This window comes from Stegostoma tigrinum, chromosome 41 (assembly GCF_030684315.1).
Source record: "Stegostoma tigrinum isolate sSteTig4 chromosome 41, sSteTig4.hap1, whole genome shotgun sequence".
Classification (NCBI taxonomy): Eukaryota; Metazoa; Chordata; class Chondrichthyes; order Orectolobiformes; family Stegostomatidae; genus Stegostoma; species Stegostoma tigrinum.
The window spans coordinates 12,585,771-12,604,055 of record NC_081394.1 but is presented as its reverse complement, the minus strand read 5'-3'; positions in this window follow the sequence as shown (position 1 = coordinate 12,604,055).

The following is an 18,285-nucleotide window of genomic DNA, read 5'->3' as shown; positions in this document are numbered from 1 at the left end:
TATTTTTAAAATCCTGATCGAATGCACATAATGAATTTCCATCACGTAAAATACAGTCATAACATTATGTAAAACAAAAAATCTTTTTTACAGCAATTGAATCAAATGTCACGTAGAAGTGAATATATATATATACACATACATATAATATTTAAAAAGTGTGAGTGCGTGTCTGTGTGTGATTGTGTGTCCTTCTCTTTCACACGGATTATGAAATGATAAATAGGAATTTTTCAGATGGGATGTTAGACTTACTGCTATTTGAAATCACTTCGGTCCAGTAACCTTGAAAATATGCCATTTTGCTTTAGTTTTATTGTCACATGTACTCAACTGAGTGCAGTGAAAATCTTATAAGTTTCCAATTACAGAGCTACATAAGGCACAAAGTTACCAAGTGACAATTTCATTGGTGACAAGATTAGTTCCAATACAACAATGTCACCAATAGACAGCCATGCATTAGGCAGGGAGCACCTCTGTCACAGAACAGAGAAATTAAAACAAATGTAATATTACAGCGATACACAGTATAATCATACGTCTTAAAAACAAGCAACAAAGTTAAAAACGACAAGACACCAGGCTTTTTTCAAGTGTTCTCCATAACAGATCTGCTTGACTGGCATCCAATGTTCTGACAGATCGTTGCTGTGACACTCCTCTCCAGGCCTTTGTCCTTTTTCCCAAACAGGGATGCTTACTACCACTCTCGCACAAGGCTAATACTGCAATTGGCCACCGGTTACTGGCATCTCAGATTTAGCTGCTGGTCGCTGGTGTCCCCAGCTTTGGCATCTTGGTCGCAATAATCCCTACTCTAGACCGCTGTTCAGAAGCATCCCAAATTCAGGCAATTGGCTTTATCGCTTCAAGCCACAGTGGCTTGCTTACCCGGTTTCAGTCAGCCAGAGGAAAACAAAACAGTGAAGTGAGGAAAATAGGCAGAATGAAAGAAATAAAAAATCAGATGGAGTGGATGAGCTCTGGCTGGAGCATCCTATTCTAATGCCATTTACCAAAGCTGACAAGCATTGTAAGTTTTCAACCAGGAATCAAGGCAAAATATCCAGTGGCTTAGGCCAAAAAAAAGTATTCTTGCAGAACAAATAGCAGTGTTCCACAAAAGCACCCTATGAACGTACATTATTTTCCAGTTTTGAGAATAGTCTCTGCCTCTGGGTTGAGAACCAAATCACACAACATCATACTTTACAACATTACATTCCATCTACCACCATGTTGCCTACTCTCCTAGCTTGTCTAATTGCGTTTACAGAGTCAATACTTCCTCACTTCAAACTGCCCCTCAAACTTCCTCTGTGTTAACTGTGAATATAGCAACAAAACCTCCATTTCCATTGTTCAACTCATTAATGTAGAATGCAAACAGTATTCACCCCAAATCCAAATCCTGCACAATCCCACTGCTAACGGGCTGTCTTCCTGACAAAATAAAACGACACCCTAATCCTGATTGTCTCCCTCATATCAATCATCCATTCCTCTATGCACGCTCGTACATTACCTCTGATACAATGTATTCTTATACAGCACCCCACTGTGTGGCAACTTGTCAAAAGCTGTCTGTTCATCCAAGCATGTCACTTCCGCTGCCTTTCCCTTTTCTAATTGCTCTTTACCTCCTCGTTTTCTTTTTCTATACATTTCCAAATTGTCCACAATCTAGTGTTTAATATTAGAATCCGAAAACTAACCAACAGGTCTATAATTTTCTTTCTTCTGCTTCACTTATTTCTTAGGCAACAATGTTGCATTAGTCATTATCCACTTGAAATCTCCCTGACTCCAGTTATTTCCTCAAGGTCATCACCATTATCTTCACAATCACCTCAAATACCACTGCCATGGCTACATCAACAATCGCCCTGCAAGACTCCCTTTCGAATCTAACCTAACCAGCTCCACCTTACTGCATTTTTGCCACAGTGTCCTAAACTTTGACACCTTTGCACAAGATTCAATTTTTGACTTTCAAAATGAAGCGTGATTTGTATCACAATATGCTCCCTGCCCCGTTGAGTTCTCTCACCTATAAATTTTATCTTCTTTAGCTCCAGATCCACATTCTGCTATCACTGGCTCCAGCGTCAGCGATGTTGGTTGGCCTGCTGTGTTCTTCCTGCTCCACACTGTGTTATCTCTGAAACAAGTATCTACAGTTCTTACCAATTCCAAATGAGCTTTAACCCAACTGCAAAGCCGCCGCAATTCAGTATAAGGGTCTAAATGAAACATTAACTTTTTTGCTTCTCTGATGCTACCTGGCCTGTCATTGAACGTGATCATGGTGCTAATGAAATGTGAGGAAACAGATTGTTTTGGCCCGACATAGGCAAATGCAGAAAGTTGAATGTGTCATTTAATGTCTATATGTTTCGAGATGAAAATCCGCTTGCAACATCTTCCAATATTTACCAAATCAAAGAAATTTGACAGTCCACAATGAGAAAAAGCAAAATGTTGATTACTTGAAAACATTGATAAATAGACATTAGCTCATTTTCATGCTGATGTTCATTAAGGTCATGTGATCAGTAATGATAAAAACTGTTTTATGCTGTTGGAAATCTTCCTTGTGAAATTGTTGGTGTACACTGACTTAAACATATACTTCAGGTGAAGAAGATGGGGTCACATTTCGCTCAATGTGAGCAGGAATAACTGGTATTCAGTTAACATTGTTCCAGAATGATGAATGACATAGTTTTGAAAAATGTTTGAGAAAATGAGTTGACCGTGTTTTTTTAAAAAAAATATCAACAGTGCCTGACTATTATAAGGAACCAATAAGTAAAACGCAATGTTCACGTGCAAATTTCTTTTACGTTTTAAATTACATTCGGACGCTGATCTCAGAGATCGCACCCTACATTATGAACGAGACAATGCAAGGATTATACAGAGCCTGAACTTTTTCTTTTCACTCATTATTACGTTGATGGTTATGTCAGGAATCCCAGTTTCTGACGAGATGAGTCAATTTACATACATGTCCAACTATTTTTGTTTTCAAGTTAGCTTTGTGAAATCATTTTTGCATTGCTTTCAGAGGTCGATGAGAAATGTCGATACATTTTCGTTTATAATTAGTCAATTAGCGACAGAAGGCAAACACAAAATTACCCAAAATGTGCATTGCTAATGATGACAAACATCACTGATGATGAATGCTTGTTGTTGTTCATGATAGTTTTGATATATCCATGTAGCGACAGACTCAGAACAGTCTTTTTTATCCTTATTTCTATGTGAATGGAAATGGTTTTTCGTATGAACTAATAATCATTGACTACAATTCTGACAATATGCCAAATTAAAATGCAAGTTAAATTACTTCATCTTTTCCTTTGCTATTATACTAATCATTTACCTGTAACTAAATGTTTGATTAACACAGCAAAGTTCAATGGTACAGTGCATGGTTGGAGTTGTAACTGCACATAAAAGAATTGCAGGATGTTAATTATTTCTCATTGATAATTTTACGAGTTGTCAAATAGCAAAGGTTTTATGACTGTCGTAATCTGATTAACAGACAACATTGGATTACAAAATGACGGGTCAATTCACCAGATTTCACAAATTGTCAAAAAAAATGATGTTGAAAGACAGCGTACAGAATGAACCACATTAGAATCAGGTGAGAAGACGTTTCTTCAAGCAGAGAACGCTAAATGTGGATTTCCTTTTTTTTTGTTTGGGAAATGGAGAGATGCAAAAATGTAGCAGGTCAGAAATCATCCAAGGAACAGGGAAGTCAACATTTTTCCCCATAATGCTTTACCAGTATAGGGAAGGGTGAGCAGAACCCAAAAACAAATTGAGAGAACGGGTGGCTGTGTCGAGGGCCGTTCGGCTGGAGATGCATGTCGAAAGTTATTATAGTTGGTCAATGTCAAAGGTGGAATGAACGCTTGAGTAGGAAGATGGACAGGTTAGTAGTGTCGAAATTTTGAAGCTTTTCGTGAAGGAAGGCCTTACAGTGTTGGGTCAGTGAGAAGAGTAGAGCTGATGGATGAGTCAGAAGATGGACAGGTTGCAGGTGACGAGATGTTGAAGCTAGTGAAGTCAAAATTCTGGCCTTTGACTTGCGTGCTCCAAGGCACAACATGAACTGTTCTTCCTCCAGTGTAACGTTTGGCCTCACTCTGACAGTGGAGGAGGACAAGGATGGCCCTGTCACCAGGACAGTGGGAGGGGTCTTAAAAGTGGATGGTATTGTTTGGTTCCTGCAGAGCACAGATGCTCTACGAACTTGTCCGGGCTGGTCTCCCTGATATCGAGTTGACCACATTGCAAGCAACAGATACACTAAATGAGGTTATAACTTGAGCTGATGAATCTCTGCCGGATATGGAAGGATAGATTCAGAGACGTTGGGCAAAGTTGAGAGGAGAAGTACATGTGCAGGTGTTGCAGCTCCTGCAGTTACTGTGAAAAGATGTGTTGAAGCTGTTGTTGGAGAACGTGGAGCTGGCAACGGAGTTACTGATTGAGTGGTTTCTCCAGAAAACGGACAGGGTGGGGAAGGAAATATCACTTTGATTATAGTTCGCAAAAACGTCAGAGAATGATGCATTGTTTTCAGAGGTTGGTGGTGTAATTTGTGACGGCTAAGGGGACCCTATCCTTAATGTAGTTGGGAAGGTGTGGAGGGGAGAGCGTTTGAGTAGAGAGGCCAGTAAATGGTGCAGATGCCATTGAGGTTATCACTACTAATCGATGATGTGAAAATATGTTCTCGAAAGTACTCCTAGAGAGTCTGTCTCATCCTGGGAACACATGAGTTTGAGGTGGAGGAATCGTGAGTGTGGGGTAATATTTTTGCAGGAGAGTAAGTACTCGAGATTGTTGTTGAAGTCAGTGGAATTGAAATGGATGTTGGTGATAAACTGGTTACCAGGTATGGAGACAAAGAGGTCCAGGAATGTATGGGAAGTGTCAGAAATGGTCCAGTTGAATTTTATCGCATAGTGGAATGTGTTGGTGAAGTTGATGAACTGTTGAATCCCCTCACGGAAGTGCAAGGAAGCACCATTGCAGTCATTAATGTAGCAAAGGAAGAGCTGATGGGTGGTGCCTGTGTAATGGCGCTCATCACCACCCCTCCTCTTTTGCCATGATGTTACTAGTACCATTCCTCACGTCTTCCTCCGCCATTATAGGACACCATCCCATACTTCTTTCTCCGTTACATTGATGACTGTGTCGGTGAAGCCATGTGCTCCTGCGAGGAGTAGCTTGAACAGTTAATGAACTTCACAACGCTTTCCACTGTGCCCTCAAAATCAACAGGAACATTTCTAAATCCATTGCCCTTCCTGGATCTCTCTAACTCTATTTTTGGTAACTGATTCACAGTGATATCCATCCCAAATCTATTGACTTTCAAAATGAGCTTAACTACAACTCTTCTCATCCAATTTTTTGCAAAAATGTCATCGCATGTTCATAATTCCTCTGTTACCATCACATATGTTCCCAGCATTTGGCCTTCTGCTCTAAGTTTTCTGAGATATGTTCCTACTTCAGGTGCAATTGCATCCCCTCCTCTGATATTAACGAAACCCTCAATTGCATGTCCATCATTTCCTGTGCTTCTGCCCTTAAACCCTTTCCCCCAACCAAAAGAAAGGCAGCGTTCCCTTAGTCCTCAGACAAAACAATAGTAACGTCCAAATGCAATGTGTCATACTCCAACATTCCTGCATCTTGCAATCAGATCCCTCTTCAACATTCAGAACGATTTTCTTCTCCGTGCTGTTCACTTTCCACAGTGACCATTTACTCTGCAACTGACTCATCAGCAGCACATTCCATACCAACTCCTCCACGATAACCCCCTCCTCGCAACCGCAAGAGATGCACTACCAGACCTCGTACCTCCCCATCACCTCCTTCCAATGTCCCAAACGACCCTTCCAATCCTGGCAGCAATTCACCTGCTCTTCACTTAACCCCGCCTACTCTTCATGTTGCTCTCAATATGGTCTGCTATATTTCTGGGAGAACATATGCATACTTTGGGACCAATTTGTAGAGCATCTGTGCGCTGTGTGCATCAATAAACAAAACATTGCAGCTGTCATCCGCTTTATCTTCTGGTCCCACTCTGATAGTGACACAGGCATCCCTGGTAAGCTCCACCATCTGAGGCCAAATGTAAATTGGATGAACAGCTGAACTGTTTCCTTGGGAAATTGGAGCCCAATGGCCTGCATGTTGGCTTCAATCTCGGGATTTTGTCTGACCAGCTGTTTCATTTCCAGTTCTGCATTGACTAACTCCTGCTTCCAATATCTCCAGCACTTACTGTCTCTGAACGTTTGGGGGCAAATTGTTTAATGTTTTCCATGAACTATATATTGTTTTCAGCAAACAAAAAGCTACAAAAGTCTATTGGCTGGAAAAGTAAGAATGGAAGTGTAATGAGCTGCTTGATACTGTATAATGGAGCCTCCTCAAAGAACTAAATAATTTACTAAAATTAATATTTTTAAAACTGAAATTAATTTAATTAATTAAAATTAAAATTAATTTCTCTACATTCAAATGCGAGAAAAAGGACAATGAGAATTTTGTGTTGAAATAAAATGAATGCCTTAAAATTTACCTAAAGTTTTCAGACCTACATAGAACCCCTACAGAGAGAAATTAGGCCCTTCAGCCCAACAAGACCACAACTGCCTTTGGAACATTCCCGTCAGACCCATTCCCCTTATCTACACATCCCTGAATGTTACGGGCAAGTTAACATGGCTACTCCCTCTGCATTGCAGATCTGTAGATGGTGGTACGAAACTGAAACCCACAGAGGACACCACACGGACACCAGGAGAAATTGCACACTCCATTCAGACAGCCATCTGAGGATGGAAACGACCGTGTGTCTTTGACTTTGAGGGACAGCAATGCTAACGACTGAGCCAATGGGCCAGCCCTAACATGGAATTATGTATCAAAAGAAATAAGCAAATAAAGTAAATGGCCACACCAGCTTATGCATTCATAAACTGAGAGAATGGAGTTAGACTGTGAATTTCAATGAAAGCACATTATTATTGGAGAGCATGAAACACGATTTTGTTTAAAATGAACTTGCTTGACTTAGGCAGTGTTTTTTTAAAATCTTGTTGTGCTGCATCATTGGGGGGAACCAATTAGTTGTTTAAGCACACATAATGTTCTCTGTATGCTGGAATTGAATGTCCATCAAAATGTGTGACTGGGATGCATAATGTCTCGGCAAGTTGAGGAATGCCCAAATAAATCGCCGGGTAAATTAGATATATCAGAATAGTTGAGGGTGTCATGAGGAATAAATGAATAAATTGATTGATACACTTCAAACTTGTGTCACAGTCACATCCAACATGACAGTATTAACATGGCTGAAAAACACACGTAATGAGTAGACGATATCCAGATTTAAAAGTGATGAATATCTCCTTGTCTCTGGTAAGAATAACTTAGCTGAATGGGACAGATTATGCCTTAATATTTCTATTCATTTCTAATCTTGTATCATGCTCTGTGAATATTTACAGCAAAACCCAGCAGTAAGGCAATGTTTTGAAACTGTCACTGAGAAACTTATGCTTCAAATAGCCCCAATCAATATTAAAGTAAAACGGACTACGCAATCTGGTTAAATGAAAACATCAGGAAAGGAAACATGCTGAAAGAAGACGGCATATCACAGCAATTGATCTTAAACATTGAGCATTGATGATTGTGAACAAACATCATAAGCAACATGTACCCTTTTAGTAGAAATGCAGCATGGACAGCTACAGAGCTAGTATGGCTGCAAGATGAGGAAAGACTCCAGGAAATTAGTGTTGACTAAAATGTATCCAGTGCTCAGAAGTGGCACAAAATGTACAAACAGGGAACAGCATGGCCTGCTGTCCATTTAGCTGTGTTAATACAAGTACAGCAACAGTCACAGGTACTATTCTATCTTGAAAAATCTATTTGATTGACTAACATCTATTTAATATACAAAAAAAATTGTTCCCCACCCTGTCCCACATCTGCATTGATTGTTCACTCTGCAACTCAGCAAATCTTCACTCATTGCTCAAATGGCTCTCATATAAGTTAACGTTATGAAATTATAATAGTTTTTTTCAATAAATCAAAAAAGACTTGTACAATAGACCTTTCACGGTATTCATATTTTGATGAAAGGCCTTCCCATTGACACAACATTTTATTATTGAGAATGTTATCGTTAATTCAATGCTCCACTATCAAGCGTGTGTAGGTACTGCATCTGCCTCTTCAAACATAATGTACCAACGACACCAGAACTGTGATATAGTAGGCACTGCCGATGCTGAAGTCTGAGATAAGAAGGTGGAGAGCTGATTGAACACATCCGACCAGGCAGCATTAGAGGAGAAGGAAAGATGACATTTCAGGAAACAGCATTCTCCAGAAATGGGGGCGGAGAAGGGGCTCAGAAATAAATAGAGAGAGGAGGAAGTGATGATTGAAGGTGGATAGACGAGTCGATAAGTGAAGGCAAGACAGACAGGTCAAGGTGCCGGGGATGAAACCAGCAAAGGATGAGTGTAAATAAGACGTTGATATGGGGGTTGGTCAGTGAATAGTGGGGAGTGGGTTGGTGGGGGGAAGAAGGACAGTTCAAGGAGGCAGGGATGAGACTAGTAGATACAAAATGGGGGTGGGTGTTTGTAAGTGAGATGGGAGGAAGAGATAGCTGGGGTAAAAGACGGACAGTTCAAGGAGGTGGAGACAAGATTGGCTAGTCTAGGGATGAGGTCAGGGGTGAGAATTTTTATGAGCTTGGAAAGTCCACAATGAGAGCATTGGGTTGCAGGGTTGCCAAGCAGAATTCAAGGTGGTGTTCCTCTCACCTTCAGGTGGCATCATTGTGGCACTGGAACAGGCTCAGGATGGACATATCATCCAAGGATTGAGAGGAACAGTTGGAGTGGTTCGTGACTGGGTGGTTTTGAGAATGTATCACTCCATCAACCTCCAGATTCAACACCTCATTCCAGCGCCCCCCCCCCCCCCCCCGGACCCCCATTTCTGCCACCAACAATCTGGTGCCACTACCAAGAATATATTTCCTTCCCCACCCTTATCTGCCTTCCAGAGTGATGGTTTTCTCCTTGACTCCCTCGTCCAATCCACAGCCCCCATGAGCCCCATGACTCTTAGCACTTTTCCCTGCAACTGCAGGAGGTGCTACTACTGCAGCTACACCACCTCTCTCACCTCCATCCCAGGCTCCAAGTAAACCTTCTACATTAAACAGAAGGCGCTCTTCACATTGGCTAACGTTGTACATTGTATCTCCTCTTTCAGATGTGGAATTTTTGACATTGGGGAACATAAGCAAAGGCTTGGAGACCACTTTGTAGACCTCCTGCACTCATTTCATGATAAACAACAACCACTCTCAGTCGCGAACCACGTCAACTCACCTTTCCTGTCCTTGTGTGATACGTCCATCCTGGGCCTCCCCCAGTGCAAAAAAAAGACTTCAAACGAAGATTGAAGGAACAACACTTCAGCTTCTATTTTGGAACCCTAAAGACCAATGGTCTCAATGTGGACTTTAAAAGTTTTATATTTTCCCCATCCCCAAATTCATCCCAAGACCAGCCCATGTCCTCCCCGCCTCATTGACCGTAAATCTTTTCTCCCACCTATCTGACCCTCCCACATTTTTTACCAACCCCCCCCCCCCGCCACTTCCGACCTACACTTATCCTTTAATAGACTCATCCCCGTATCCTTGACCTGTTCATCTTCCCTCAACCCACCTGCTCCTCTGTCCAACTTCTCTTGTTGCCTCCCATTTCTCTATTTATTTCAGAGCCCCTTTCCCCTTCCCAATTTCTGGAGAAGTGTCAAGGCTCGAAGTGTTATCTTTCCTGCTCCTCTGAGGCTGCCTGGCCTGCTGTGATCATCCAGATCTACACCTTGACACCAGAACTGTATTGATCTACGAAGTGGGATAAGCCACGCCTTGTCATATGCGAGTATATGGCAATAACACGGGCGTTGGTTGGTTGAAATAAAGTTTAAAATACGATGTATATCAATTTCTGGTATGAATCGGTTCCCCTCATAATAAGCAACAAAAGAAAAGAAACAGCGACTTAAAGTATTCAATTGCACACCAATCAACATCTCTTCATCTGCTTTTGAATGAACACAAACTACTTGATTGGTTTATTTTTCGAGAAACAACAATGAGAACAATTAAGAGTGTAATAGTGCCCTTCTGATCTAATCGTCAGGAAACATGGATAAGTCAGGAATAAATTAGTCACAACTATAACTCCAGCAAGATTTCCACTGTGTCAGTCACTTTACATACATCGTTGGTGAAATTATTTTGCTCCTGTAGAAATGCGTCGAATATCTGAAATAGATAATCGAATTGTGCTCGAGAAAACAGAAGACTTCAAAAAAAGTCTTTATTTTTTCTGAATGTAAATCGTGTTCAAGTTATGCATATTGTTATTTGCCAGACCACAAAGCAATTGTTCACCATATCGCATATATTGTTTTGGGATTATTTGTTCTTTTAATCTGTAATTGTTTTTGTTCGAGTTGTTCCTGGACTAAATTATTATTAATTATTTTTTACACCTTACAGATCTGACAAAAAACAAAGAGGGTATGATTTTAACGTTTTCCGTGAAAACTGGGGGGCCTGGAACATTGCTGAGATTTGCAATCAAATTTTATCATCCAGCTTAGATATTTTAGTAACATTGGAATGAAAATTTTGTACCATAATTAGAAATAAAGAAGACATTTGCAAAGACATAGCTCTTCGATTCACTGGACTAAACATTTGCATGAGAATATTGATTTTATTTCTCCTGTTCTCTTTTTTTCATTGTTTACAGGAATTGTCACTTTAATTTATTTTAATTACTAGATAATATATGGCTGGGAAAGGGTGGACGCTGGGAAGTTGTTTCCGTTAGGCTGACAGCTAGGACCCGTGGGCACAGCCTTAGGATTAGAGGGGGTAAATTTTAAATGGAAATGAGGAGACATTTCTTCAGCCAGAGATCGGTGGGCCTGTGGAATTAATTGCCATGGAGCATAGTGGAGGCCGGGACATTAGATGTCTTCAAGGCATAGATTGATAAATTCTTGATTTCGCAAGGAATCAAGTCCTACAGGGAGAGAGCAGGGAAGTGGGGTTGAAATGTCCCTTAGCCAGGATTAAATGGTGGAGTGGACACGATGGGCCGAGTGGCCTTACTTCCACTCCTATGTCTTATATCGTTTGGTCTAATTTGCTCATATAAATTGAACAATACAGACGTGTTTTGACTCCATTGACAAAGAAACACAACTGTGTTGCTGTTATGGAGTGAACATAAATAACCTTGCTAACGATTTTAGAACATCTGAATACCAATGCTCAATGCACTTTATGATGCTTTTAATGTATGTTGTGTGAAAAAAAAATAGTTTCAGTCCACGTTTGATGACATTGCCCCAGATCTAGTATGTATCCCAATTACTGCTCCAACACCTTCAACATTAATTCAATCAGTAGATCACATTAGAACATTGGAATCTCTTTTAATAAGTAATCAGAAAAGGTTTAAACTAAGTACTGTTGTTACTTTCTTCCATAAAGCTAGTCATGACCATTATTACAAAAAAAATATGGCTACTCTGCCAGCAGAGAACTTTGGAAAACAAAATTAAAAGCCTTGTATGCCATATTTTGTGATACTAATATACGGCCAGGCAGAATGTGTTTTAGTACCGTTTCCCACATTAGCATGATTATTGCTTCACCATATGTCATGAATTGCTGTTCAGATGGGCAAATATCTTTTTCTCTCCCTTTCTTTAATGACATATCGTTTTTGGTGCCCATAGATTTTTGAATAAATTGCTACTTGTAATATGATCTACCACACAAATATTTCTAAGGAAAAAATGACTAAGCATTTTGACATGTTCTGCTAATGTTGAAAGTAGATTTGATCATCAAAGGAAGTTATTGTAGTTGCATTGCAAACATCTTTACGTAAGCTACCTAATTTATTAATTGAATTTCATGAGAACATAAGAACATAAGAACTAAGAGTAGGAACAGACTATTCAGCCCTTCGAGCCTGCTCCACCATTCAATAAGTTCATGACTGACCTTTTCGTGGACTCTGATCTATTTCCCCGCGTTCTCACCATATCCCTTAATTCGCTTATTGTTCAAAGAAAATCTACCATAGCTTTAAAAACAAACATTTACAGAAGTAACGTCAACTACTTCACTGAACAAGGAACTCCATACATTAATAACTCTCTGATTGAAGAAGTACCTTCTAAAATCAATACTCAATCTGCTCCCTCCAATCTTGAGGGTATGCCCTCTTGTCCTAGCTTCACCTGCCAGTGAGAACATCTCTCTGCTTCTATATTATATATTTCCTTTATAATTTTATATGTTTCTATACATTCCCGTCTGAATCCTCTGCATTCCATTGAATATGATCACAATCTACTCAGTCTGTCCTCTTAAGCCAACGCTCTCAACTCCGGAATCAGCCAAGTGAACCTCCTCCACACCGTCCCCCGTGCCAGCACTTCCATCCTCCAGTAAGTAGACCAGAACAGCTCACAGTATTCCAGGTGTGTCCTCACCAGCACGTTGTACAGCTGTAAAATAACGTATCTGCTTTTAAACAAAATTCCTTTAGCAATGAAGGACAAAATTCCATTTGCCTTCCCAACTACTTGTTGCACCAGTAGGCCAACCTTCTGTGATACAAGGATAAGGACACCCAGCTCCCTCTGCACAGCAACACACTGCAACTTTATTTTTTCCATTCAAGTGATAATCCCTTTTACTATAACTCCTAACAAAATGTAGGACTGCACATTTATTTACAATGTATTCCATCTGTCAGACATTTGCCCACTCACTCGATGTATTTATCTTCCTCTGCAAGGTTTCACAGTCCTCTGCACACTTTGCTCTGCCACTCAGTATTATATGCAAACTTTGACACCCCACACGTGGTGCTCAACTCCAAATCGTCGATGTAAATTGTAAATTTACACCATGCATCATTATCTTTTTGCAGCAGCCTCTTGTGGCATCTTGATGAAGACCTATTGGACATCTAGGTACACCACATCGACTGGGTCCCCATTGTCCAACTTGCTTGTAATGTCTTCATTGAATTCCAAAAGACTGTCAAACGTGACCTGACCTTCATGAACCCATGCTAAGTCTGCCCAATGGGAAAATTTCTATTGTGATCCCTTGCTATTTCTTCCTCGATCTTCCCTACTACAGAGTTAAGGTAACTATTCTATAATTGCCCAGCTTTTGTCTACCCGCTTTTATTTTTAAACAGTGGTGTCACATTTGCAGCTTCCGAATCTGCTGGGACTGCCCCAGAGTCCAGCAAATTTTGTAAAATTACTGCCGGTGCATCAATTATTTCCCTTGTTATGTCTTTTAGTATTCTGGGATGCATTCCATCAGGGCCAAGAGACTTACTAACCCTTAGCTCCATTAGTTTGCCCAACACTACCTCTTCCATAATAATGATTATTTCCAGATCATCACCTCCCTTCGTATCTTTGTCAATTTCTTCTCCTCGTTGTCATCATTTCGTGCAAATTTTCAGTTTACATTATTTCCGCACAATATTCTTCATTGGCTGTTGTCAAGCAAAAAAAGTGTTTTTTTTTTCTCATCTCGCTGAAAAAGATTATTTATTTTGCTGCTAAGGCACACACATAAATTCTCCTATTCATTAACTCGATCTCAAATGAACAAATTGTCTCAATTGATGGCAGCTCTGAAATACGATAAAAGTGAATATTGCTACCCAGGGGTGTTAACCGTGGGCCATGCCTACAAACATTCCCATTAGATATGATTAATTGTTTGCAGAGATCCGGTGAATAAACCATGAATATTGGAAGTTACATCAGCAGCCACAATGCAAATATTTGAACTATATCTCAGAAATCATTTGTCCATAAGTTTGGCAAGAGAAATCTGTGCTTGAAACAGACAAAACATACTCATATCATGAACTATTCATGTAACCACATTGTTCAGCACGAATATTCAAATGTGTATATGTAGAAGTATTATGGTTTTCCAGATTATAAATAACAAATATTCACCATGTGGTTTGAGTTTCTATTTCAGAACGACATTTCTTTTGTTGAGTCCTTGATAACTGTTGATGCCAACTGCTGCTGGGCTAACGTGATAATCCTTAGTTAATATTGTGTACTTTTACCTTTCTTGAGGCAGAAAAAAAGTAAACTAATTGGCGTTTACGCGGGAAAGAGTGAGGCCGGGAACTTGGAGCCTGAAGCATAGAAAATTGCTGAAATTTGAAATCGAATTCAATCATATAGTACAGTTTGATTGTTTATTGCAACATTGGCACAGACGATTGCTTGTTGGACTTTTGTCAATTAAAGAACTGACAAAGATATACAACTTCTATCACTACATAATTATCGAAAATATTTGACAAAAAATTCTTGTTTGAATTTCTTCTGAACATGTTTTCAGTTTACAGAAAGTGCCTGCCTAAATGACATAGGAGTTTCAACAAAAGAAAAGTGTGCTAAGTTTATTGTGGGAAAGCAGATTTATGTTGACACTGAAACATGAACAAAACTTGGCCTTACAAATTATTTGATAATGTGTTTTAGAGATGTTCAAGTAACATAATCAGTAACGTAATATATTCATATGTTGCTAAAAAAGAATTATGGCTATTCGCCATGCATCACAACATATTCAAGTCAGAAATATGATGATTATTTTACATAGTTGTGGAGCCATGGAAACTAAGTTAATCTGGAGATTCGAGTAAAACGGTTAAATATCGCCAAGAGATCATTTGAGAAAAAGAATATTAGATAAACGTCTGCACGTTTTTTTCCTCTCTACAATTTGACCTGGTAAATCTCTGAATAAGCCAATGTATTCTGTAACTGCATCCACTGGACATGTCGAAATCAATATTTAGAAATTGAAAGCTTTCATGCCATTTTTCACTGTGTTGATTGTCATTGAAACACACACACATGTCGATGAAATTAATACTCTTAGTCATGTTATAAATAATATTTATGAACGATGTGATGAGATTTCTTTTTCAGAGCAGTAAGACTAGCTTTTGACTTTTATCTTGGTGAAACTCTTATTTTTTTTGCTTCTTGCCCACGAATATGGAACAATTTTGTGAGTAACGGTTAATTGTTTCCAACAGATCTGATGAAGGACAAAGAGGGTAATAGTGCTGATATATTTTGTTGAGGATGAGGGCACATTTCATCATGGAGGCATGTAGCAGTGAAGCCACACGTAACCTTTTACATCAATTAAATAAATATACACCTCATTTGCCAGTAATCTATTGATTTGAATTCTCTTTTTTTAAGATTATTTATTAGTTTTGTCTTGTAAATTCATATCGGATTCTTTTAGCTCATGTGCTATTGTGACAAGAGTTAAGTGTTTTGACTTAATTGAAGAAAAGTATACTTTACTGATGACATAGCACAAACAAAATGGACCTGTTAGTGAGTTGATAACACAATATTCGAGAGACTAGATGTACAGTGGTTCTTAAGTACGAGGCATTCAGCTGTTCTGTGAAAGGTCAGTGCCATCCTGCATGGTTGGCAACATTACCAAATCTGCAAAAATAAAGTTTATTAATTTTTACACAATTCCCAAGACTACACAGATGAATTCATCATGACAATTAAACATAAATTTTGGAAGCTTTGTAAATACAGTTCAATTGAAAGGGATATGAAATTCCACGTGCTCCCTTTTCTAACGTTTAGAAAAATTAATGTCTGCATAAAATAGGGAAAGCAAAACTGATAGGATACTGGGTGAGAAATATTTTGTAAAGAAATGATAATATTATGCCGTGCATTTTTTTCACGCAAATTTGGACTGTCATGAGCAAACTTTAATGCGTTTTGCCAAGCTGTAACCACGAGATACTAATCATTTACATTCAGTTGAATTTTCGAATGAAAGTTTTACTTTTTTATAATTCGGTGTGTAAGCATGGAATGATTGGATGATGGGCATGAAATAACGCTTAGAAATCAGCCATTCACTGTCGGCAATGTTGGGAATGCAGCAAACAATTACTTAGGTTAAAACTATGATAGTTTCACTGCGAGGAAATTTGACAAAAGGACACTTACGCCTCGTTTGTTCTTTTTTATTTGACTTCTGAACTCAGCCTGAAAATTATTGCCATTGGTGTATTATGAGGAAAATTCATCAGAAACATTCCACAGCTGGTGGGATTGTCGATTGATGATATGTTAGACAAAATCATAATCAAAACACACACACACACACACACACACACACACACACACACACACACACACACACACACACACACACACACACACACACACACACACACACACATATATATGCAACAATGGTTACCCCCTCGTTTGGGAGCGTTGAACGAATGGACACAAGTTAAAGTGGGGTAACGCAATTTGGGTCTGAGATGAGGACATTCATTTTTCTTCGCCTCCAGAGATGCAGGTAGTCAAATTCCTAGCCAGAGATGATGTGAAATCTTAATGATTTTGCAAGTTTGCAATTGAATTTTTTTTATGTTTCTCGTTGCTCACGGTGTAAGGATAATATCTATATTGCAGACAAAACGTACTGAAATTCTTTCTGAACTCTGATTGTCTTGACAGGCAGGAGAGGTTAGGTCAGCTGAATGGATCCCCCTGTCCCTAAGTTCCAAACGCACTTAGAATGGCTCATAAATTTAAACTGATAATGCTCCTGGTACATGTTTCTGCAGAAGATTCTTGAGGTGAGAATTTTGAATGCTATCAGTACATTTATGTTTACTGTTCCTGTTTTCATTGTGATCTACAAACCACAGTAAGAATGCACACAATATCACACCGTAGATGTGCCTTTCAAAACTGATGTCGAGGTCTCCTTTCTCCAAAACATCTTTCAAAAGTCCTTTAAGGCCACTTTTGTTTTACATAGCCCCGTCAATTGATGTAGCTGTTCCTTATTCCACTGAAACAAATGCTTACTGTTCCGAGGTATCAAAGGGATTTAATGATATTATATATCAGTTGAAACTCTGAATTCAACACAAAACTAATCTTCTTTCATTACTCAATTTTCACACTTTGAATTTGCTATTAATGTGATCTCACTTCATCTTTTCTCTCCCTGCAGATTTCGAAAAACTAAGAGAAGGTAAGGATATTAAGATGATTACATTCATACTTGGATTGTGATCATCAAAGTGCTGGTGCACACTACTCATGAGGAAGTTCTTGTCCAAAGTGCCTACATGTAAGAAAAAGAAATCAAAATGTCATATCTCTTCGCAAGAAACAAAAGCCTCTCAGCACAAAATGTTAGCTTTCAGGCTCCTCTGATGCTGCTTGGCCGGCTGTGCTCATCCAGCTCTATACTTTGTTTTCTCATTTAATTCCATGCATTTCTCCTTTGCTCACTTCCTGTTACATTCGTTCTGGTCGTAATTCATGGTGAGTGTTCAAATACGTTGCAGTTGCAGAGAGAAAATGATTTTTTTTTAAAAAACAGCAATTCGAAATATACATCAACACCTTTTGAACCTTTACACAGCATGTAAGTTTCCTTTGAAAAATATGAAAGTGTTATCAAAAAAGTCGGAGTCAATAACTTTATTGAAAAACTGACCCTTCGAATAATCAATCAAAATTTTATTGTGGAAATGAAAAAAAAAGTCAGTGATAGGATCATAGAGGTTTCAAGATTCTATTGCCCTGCCGGCCCCGCACTGGTCCTTAGTGAGATTGTTATTCCAGTGTGTTTCTTTCCAGGTAGGAGAAGGCAGAAGGAAGAAATTCATGTGTGTCTTCCATGTCTTGTTTTATTTTTATTGGTCATTAACACTTTACATGTTGAAGGGAAATATGTCTGTGATTGTGACGCCCTTCGATGTAAAATCTCCTTGGATGTGCTGGTAGGAATTGGATGCCTCGAGATACAGTATCAAAACCTGGAGATGCAAAGCAAGTCACATTTCAAGTGTAATGTATGGATTTGTATATCCTGTCACAGACAACATGAGAAAGATACTCAAAAAATAAATTAGAAAATTGTACCTCAAGTAACTTTTCATTGGGATACAGTTGTAAGGCTTCGCCACTCAGCACATAGATACTTGTTCTGCAATTGAATCGCATAGC